The sequence below is a fragment of the Quercus robur genome, chromosome 3 (genome assembly GCF_932294415.1).
Source record: "Quercus robur chromosome 3, dhQueRobu3.1, whole genome shotgun sequence".
Classification (NCBI taxonomy): Eukaryota; Viridiplantae; Streptophyta; class Magnoliopsida; order Fagales; family Fagaceae; genus Quercus; species Quercus robur.
The window spans coordinates 39,378,164-39,386,508 of NC_065536.1; the positions used below are offsets into that span (position 1 = coordinate 39,378,164).

Consider the following 8,345-nt stretch of genomic DNA (forward strand, 5'->3'; position numbering starts at 1 on the left):
GCCACCCAAAGACCCTCTAAAAGGTTAAGTCAATGAGTGAGAAATCTCTAGGAACTCTAAAGTGAGAGAACTAGGGAGTTTCTGCGTAACTGGGAGAAGAGGAGATCTGATGCTTATATAGTGGTAAGTAATGAATCAAGATCCCTTGGATGTAGGGCTCTTTCCTTGTAGGGAAGATATGGAATTAGGGTTTCTGAAATTTTAAAGTGTCTTTCCATACGATGAAGATATGGGCATGTAGTTAGGTCTTTGGACATGATGCGCAAGATATTTCCATATGGGGGACTGTGCGTGGAGAATACGTAAAGAATGGTAGGGCCCATTACCTCTGTTCATCGGCTTAGCCATCCGTTCGTCAGTTATGCAGATGAGGAGACAAGGACTCATCCATTCGTCGGGCCTTCTCCCGTCCATTACCATGACAAATCCGAGGGACACCGCGTGGTGAAGGATGCATGGTTAGGGGACAGTGTGGATGGGACCATCGGCTCCTAAGATTACTTGGCTAGACGGATGGAGAAAGGGTCTTAGGTCCATCAGGATTGCTTAGGATAGATAAGTAACGAAATTTCCTTTGACGAAAATATCCTTATCAACGCTTATTTTCCCACCTCAGGTTGTCTTATAGGGTAGAAGGTCTTTGAGTTGTAGATGAATTTATGCATCATCAACTAGTATTTTAGTTCTAAATAGGGATATGCTAATTATTAAGGGTGGTGGAAAACGTATATTATAAGATGGTCTTACAAGGCCTCTCTTTCTCAACATATATGATTTATAAGTGTAAAACTCATATAATTACACTTTACTCACATGTGGTTTGCCTTAAATTTAACTTAATCACCTGTGATTTTATTTTTGACACTTTACCCCCCGTAGTTCAGTCTGTTACTGCTCCGTAACCCAACTCCGTATCTGTCGTTACTCTAACATGTTTTCTTTCAAAATCAAAACATAAAACAAATCAAAAACTCCTCTTCCCCAAAACACACACTCTTTCTCTCTCTCTCTCTCTCTCTCTCTCATGCTTGCTTACCCACTGAGGATGCTACCCACCTAAGTTCTTAGACCCGTTTATGCTTGGGATCCTCGGGATGATTTCAAGCAAGGAACCGTGGAGTTACTGATCTATTGATTTAGGGTTTTGATCGTTACCAACTCGTGATTTTTTGTTAACAAATTGGATCTTGATCTGTTCATGTTTCTCTTTATTGGGTGAGAACCTGACTTTCTGAGCTTGAAGTTTTATTTTTTATTTTTCTTTCATTTGCTCTTTTTCGCTTATTCTAGGTAGATTTAAAAATCTGCACAAAGTGTTTCGGTTGAAGTTGGGTTTAAAAATCTGGTTAAATTGTTTCTAGGTAGATTTATTTATTTATTTTTGAAATTGGGTTTCTGCAAAGTGGTGTTTCGTTTGAAGTATTATGGATTTGATAGATCTATATGCAAAGTTTTTATGCTATCTTTAAGCTTTTGGATTGAAGTATCATGGTCTTTTGTTTGATATGCTATTTGTAGGCTTAGGGGTTTGTTTTATCTATAATTTAACATGCATATTTGAAAGCTGATATGCATGAGCAGATAAAAAGAAAGCATGATTAGTTATACACTTTATGCAAATTTTTGAATGGCTTAGGGGTTTGTTTTAGGGGATTGAGTCACATCTTTTAAGACTGATTTTCAGCCCATTGTTAAGGAACATAGTAGATTACTTCAGCAGATAAAAAGAAAGCATGATTAGTTATCCACTTTATGCAGATTTTTGAATGGAGTAGAAAACCCACATGCTAATCTTAAATCTTTTGTACTTGAAAATTTATGATTTTTTCTCTCCTTATTTGTGACTGGTATTCTTATTAACATTTTTACAATTTTTTCGTTGTTAGATTTTCTCAAGCTCTCTGATGGCTTTGGCAAGAACAAATATATTATTCTTGTTTTAACTTTTTGAATAATGGTATATAATTTCAGTTGACATTAAGAAATTATATAATTGTAGGTAGAGCAAGATCTGGCATTATACTGCTACCTTGTGGTGCTGGAAAGTCTGTAGTTGGTGTCTCTGCAGCTTGCCAAATAGAAAAAAACTACCTTTGCTTAACAACAAATGTTGTTTTTGTGGATCAATGAGCTTTCCAATTCAGGCTATGGTCCACCATCTGAGAAGATCAAATTATTAGTTGTGATTATTTGTGAATTGTGAAATTAGGGAGAAAGTTATATAGGTTAGAGAGAGTGAGAAATTGTACAAGCTGGCACTAATTGTGTCATGGTTATTTTTCATTTTTGCCTCAATGTTGTTGTTGTGTTTTGCCTCAAGGAATGCTGTGAACCTTTGCATAAAAGAATAATACAAAGAATGCTAGAAAAGTTGCCAAGTTTTGAATTCTTGGAATCTTCTTGCAAATTTATGCTCCAAACTTATGTTTGAAAACCAATTTTCCTTACTGTTGTTAGTGGCTCTTGAAAACAATTCAAAGATGAAATCATTGCATTATTTACCAAACCATGAACATGTGTCATTTATAAGTCCTCAATATAACATGGAACTGATGGTCAAAACTACCATATTTTACTGAAGTTTATGTTTAGCTTCTGTTAGTTACTTTGCTTGTATTTGTGAAACAAAATAAGCATGAGAACCCAGTAGAAAAGCTTAATGCAGAGAAATCATTCATGACAGAATATGCTAAATCAAATATCAGAAAAATGAGGGAAGAAGGAATGAAATTCAGCAAAACACTTTAAACTTCCCTCTTTCTTACAATCGTAAAAGTTTGATTAAATGCAACAAGTCACTCCTTAACAAGGTAGGAACAATATTACCAAGCCTTGTAAATCTACAAGGTAATATTACTAAATTAGAAGAATAGTAAATCTACAAATTTCAATTTTTGAAACAATAGGTAAGAAAACAAAATCTGTTGGGTCAAGCACCAAATGAAAAAAGGAGCATGTTAGGTCAAGCATACAAAATCTAACTACTGGTCTACCAAACATTAGAATACAAAATTTAATAAGAACACAAAATATGTTGGGTCAAGCACCAAATTTTTGGAGTAGCTCACTTAGTACTAGTTTACATACTTTCTCTTGCTGCTTTGACAACAAAACTGAGTAATATAAAATTTGCCAATATACATTAATTAAACAACAAGTAGTATTTGTCCAAATGAAAACCTGCTATTTTCCCTAATTAACACAAGTATCAAAGAATGAAAGTTTCTATAAAAAAAAAATAGTGAAAAGGCAGTCATCTTTTGGGTCAAGCATATTTTCTCTTGCTACTTTGACAGCAAAACTCAGTCATACAAAATCTGCCAATACACGTTAATTAAACAACAATATCCACCAAAAGCAAATACAAGCACAAGTCATTTTGTCTTTAAGCCATATGCATATAGGTTTATAACCAAAACCTCTCTACTAGTCCACTACACATCAAATATACACATCTTCCAACTAAAACAACCAATATTGTTTTTGGCACTTGACTAGTTACATTAAGTGTGGGAACCAGGACAAAAAAATAAAAAATAAAAAATTGATGTCCAACTTCATTTACTGCTTTTGGTGCCCTTGCTGGCCTTCTTGCCCTTTCCACCAAGTAATTGAAACTTTGGTGGCCTTGATATACCAAACTTTCTGCCTTTGAACCCCATAGTAACACCACCACCACTTCTTTGACTAGGATCACCAGTAGTGCTCCCAGAGGGACTTGTTGGCTACATAATGAAATGCAATAGTTAGCATGATGCTCCAACAATATCAAGTAAGAGAAAAAAAAAAGAAAAAAAGAAAAAACAAGAAATTAAAGTTTGATAAGATGCAATAAGTACTGCACCTTATCAAACTCTACTTTCATGAGAAAATCATAAATTGTAACAACAAAAAAATTGTAAAAATGTTAATAAGAATACCAATCACAAATAAGGGGAGAAAAAGTCATAAATTTTCAAGTACAGAAGATTTAACATTAGCATGTGGGGTTTCTACACCATTCATGCTTTCTTTTTATCTGCTGAAGTAATCTACTATATTCCTTAACAATGGGCTGAAAATTAGTCTTAAAAGATATGACTCAATCCCCTAAAACAAACCCCTAAGCCTTTCAAAAATCTGCATAAAGTGTATAACTAATCATGCTTTCTTTTCATTTACTCATGCATATCAGCTTTCAGATATGCATGTCAAATTATAGATAAAACAATCCCCTAAGCCTACAAATAGCATATGAAAGAAAAGCCCATGACACTTCAATCCAAAAGCTTACAGATAGCATAAAAACTTTGCATATAGATCTATCAAATCCATAATACTTCAAACAAAACACCCCTTTTGTAGAAACCCAACTTCAAGAAAAAAAAAATTAAATCTACCTAGAAACACTTTATGCAAATATTTAAATCTACCTAGAATAAGAGGAAAAGAGCAAATGAAAGTAAAAGAAAAACAAAATTTCAAGCTCAAAAAGTCAGGAACTCACCCAATAGGGAGAAATATGAACAGATCAATACCCAATTTGCTAACTCAACAATAACGGGTTGTAACGCTTAAAACCCAAAATCTGTGGGTCTCATTCTTCCTTGGTGGAATTGCATGATCAAAACCCAGATGATTTTCGGTCTAATAGATCAGGTGGGTAGCATTGTAGCATCTAAGCTCTCAGGTGGGTGAGCAAACATGGATGAGAGTGTGTTTTGGGGTAGAGGAGTGTTTGATCTGTTTTGTGTTTTAATTTTGAAAGAAAACGTGTTAGAGTAACAACAGATAGGAAGGTGAGTTATGGAGTAGTAATGAATTGAACCACGGGTGGGTAAAGTGTCAAAAATAAAATCACAGGTGAGTAAAGTGTAATTACCCCTATATATATATATATGATGCAAAAAATCACCAAGTTGAGGACCTTGTCTCACCGGATGGACAATCCCACAGTGTGTCATGTCTATGGTCCAAGCTTGCAAGAAAACTTGAGAAAGAAGTGTAATACACCAGTGTGGTGTTTGTCAAAAACACTTCGATGCTTAAGTTAGAAAGGAAGAAAAATGGTTTAGAGAAAAAAATGACCCAGAGTGGTTTTTTGGGTGAGTATTTGTGTATACCTTTGGATTATGTTGTCCCCTTCTTTTATAGTTGTTTTCCCGTCTTTATGGATAATGAATTTTGGCATTTATGGGCAATGGCTAGTGCGTCATGAATAGGAGCTCTGAAGTACACAGCTCACTCGTTACCGTTGTCCTGTTAGTTACTTTTTGTCATCAACGCAAGCAATAAATGCATAATGCTTGTTTGGATCATCATAGACATGGAATGACGATCTCGTATTATTTTCAACTCATCAGTTGCCCCCCTGTTCATGTTCTACATCTTTGAGACGAGGCAAGACCATATTCATCCGTTGCTTTGTGTTCCATATTTATTGCAAATCAACGTCTTATTTGCTACACGCCACATGTTCGGTCAAGATGTCTCTTGCATGTTAGCGAATCTTAGCCTTCCCGCGCACATTCGTCCATTTATTTCGCCTTTTTCCCTCCTTTTCTCTTTTTCCATTTTTTGCTTCGTTTTTTTTTTTTAAATTTTTTATGACGTTTCAGCTGCTCTTGGAGCCTTCTTTCTCATTGAGCCTCCTTCGTTTCCTCCCCATCTTCTGGTAAGTCTTTCATGTTCCTCTCTCTGTTTTCATTTTTTAATGGTAGACTATTCTGTGGATTGTCCCTCAATCTCTTTTCTCTTTGCTCGTTTGTGCGGCTTGCTTAAGGTTGTAGGTAAGCAAGGCCCCAAGGCCAAGCTTTTTGTGGGTAGGGATTGTTCTTTTAGGTTTGCCTTGTGTTTCCTCCTTCCTTTGGTTCATTGTTCCGTGGGGATTGCCCGAACTTTGATGATGTTTGGGGAAGGTGAGGTTAGGTCTAGTGGACTTGAAACAGGTTTGTCCTCGTTCGAGGATCGTAAGGCTCTTAAGGTCACTTCTCTCTCGACTTTCTATAAGGCTTAGGACATCCATTGTGTTTTGAGGGGGAAAGATGAGGGTAGGATTAGGTGCAGGTTTCAATTCCCTTCATCAGTTAGGGTTAGGATTCTTAGTGGCGATGATAGGGCTTGTCGTTCTTATGCTGACCAGGTGTGCTTCTATGAGGCTAACTTCATCAGTGGTTTTCGTTTTTCCATCCATCCCTTTCTTAGGGAGCTATTTAGCCATTTGTCGCTTGCTCTCGCCCAACTAGTCCCCAACTCGTGGAGGATAGTTATTTGCTGCATGGTGGTATGGATGTCAGCTAATGACAGAGACACCATTAGAATGGATGAATTTTTGAACCTGTATTGCCTGAGACGCTTTAGGTATCTTGGTTACTAGGAGTTCAAACCTTAAGATAAGAGTTCAAGGCTGATTCTTGAATCCCCGTCTTCCCTCCGAAATTAGAAGACGAACTTTTTCTTCGTCTCTAGTGAAGGTTGGGAGACTGTTACTGGTGAGGATTTGAGTGAAGCTCCCAAGCTGCTTTGTAGTTGGGGGACCCTTGTGTCTGGTGTATCCTTTATTCATTCTCATGCTTGTGTGTTTCTATGCTTGTGTTGTTATCTGAATTCGCTGTGTCTTTTTGTAGGTAAAGTTCATCCTAAGCTAAAGAGGCAATATCACGCTCGTCTAGAGAATGTTAGGGAGTATTTGGAGACTGTTAAGAATTTTGACGAGCTTATCTCCCCCCAATCTTTATCTTTTCATTTCCTTGGTTCGAAACCCTTCAGCAAGGTTCGAAAGGATATCGAGACTGTCTGGAAAAGTAAGTGCGCCAATTTTTTTCTTTTTCTTCTTCTTTATTTTTATTTTAATTTTTAATTTTTTACACATCTCTTCCATTTTTCAAGTAGGAATGACAACCATATTCAGCAAAGCAAAACTCATCGAGGTTTAGGAGAAAAAGGCCAGGACTGATTTGTCTAGTGGCCTTCTATCAAGGAAACACCAGAAAGAGAGCGAACCATCCAAGGACGATGTTATGGTGACTTCCCCTATGGCTAAGTTTCAAGATCGCCGCCCTGCCTCGCCTACTTCTTCCTTGGAGCTAATCGTCTCACCTAGGGGGGGGCTTTAAGACCAAAGCCATGAGTAAGGTCTCGATTACTTCTTTTTGGGAAGACGCAGGGACTGCTACGTAAAAGGCTTATGACGCGATCTCTATGGAGGATCTGGAGCCTTTGATGGGAAAGCCTTCTTTTGAGTTGATGTCATCACACGTTCATAAGATCATGCATGTATGTGTTCTTCTTACGCGCATTTTTTTTTTCATCTGTCACCTGTTTGTCGTTGCAAGTGTTAGGAGAGTCCTTGCACATCTCTGGAAAGTACTTGGACTATGATAAGAAGTTAAATGAGGCTCAATCTAGGATTGCTTCTCTTTCACGAGTCGCTGACGATCCAAATATCCACTCTTACTGACGTGGTCAAGAAGGGCAAGGATCATCTAAAGACTTTGGAGGAGAACATCGACACTGAGAAGGCATCTTCAAAATTGAAGGATAAACAAATTGACGAGGCCCTCATGAAGGTCGACAAGGCAGGTTTTGAAGCAGTGGAGAAGTTTAAAGCTTCTGATGAGTTTTCAGATAAGCTCTGTGACTACTATGTGGATGGTTTTGAGCTCTTTCATAAGTATCTGGCAAAGCATCATCTTGAGATGGACTTATCTCAACTCAACATGGAAGAGATAGAGAAGGAAGTTTTGGAGGATCGTCCTTCTGAGGCTACCACGGAAGAACTTCTAGAGGATCGTCCTTTTGGAGTGGCGACGGAGGGTGAGGTTATACCAGATGTAGTTGCATCCCTATAGATCCTTCCTTCCCTAGTCTTCCTTAAGGATTTTCCTTATTTTTGCAAGGCAAAGACATTATATCCCCCTTCTCTTGGCGCTCATTGTTTTGAGCACATCTACTTGCCTTTTTCATTCTTTTGAACAACCTCTTGAGCTTGTTTATTTTGAGCTCATAATTTATAAATTTATGAATTTGTTTCGCAATTGTTTTTGCGACGATTTTGTCGAATGTTCCTGAAGCCATTTCCAAATCGCATGAAGAGGTTATATATTTTCATCTTCTCTTTTAGGTCACGTATGAGTGATGATGTTGTTATGTTCTAACAACATTCTTCTAAGTCATGTATGAATGACGTTTTAACAATATTGTTTGTAGGTCATGTATGAATGACGCTTTTTATTATGTATTGATAAAATTATTTTTGGCCACAGATGAATGATGATCTTGTTATGTATTAATAACATTATTTTAAGTCATGTATGAATGACGATCTTGTTATGTATTAATAACTTTACTTTAAGTTAAGTATGAAT

General features: G+C 37.0%; 1 long non-coding RNA gene across 1 annotated transcript; it reads left to right on the plus strand.

The window, feature by feature from the left end:
- The first annotated feature begins 875 nt into the window (after positions 1 to 875).
- Positions 876 to 2,386, plus strand: LOC126717986 (uncharacterized). The gene is made up of 2 exons (XR_007652797.1): positions 876 to 1,215; positions 2,000 to 2,386. It is a non-coding gene; the product is annotated as an uncharacterized LOC126717986 (long non-coding RNA).
- Positions 2,387 to 8,345: the final 5,959 nt, after the last annotated feature.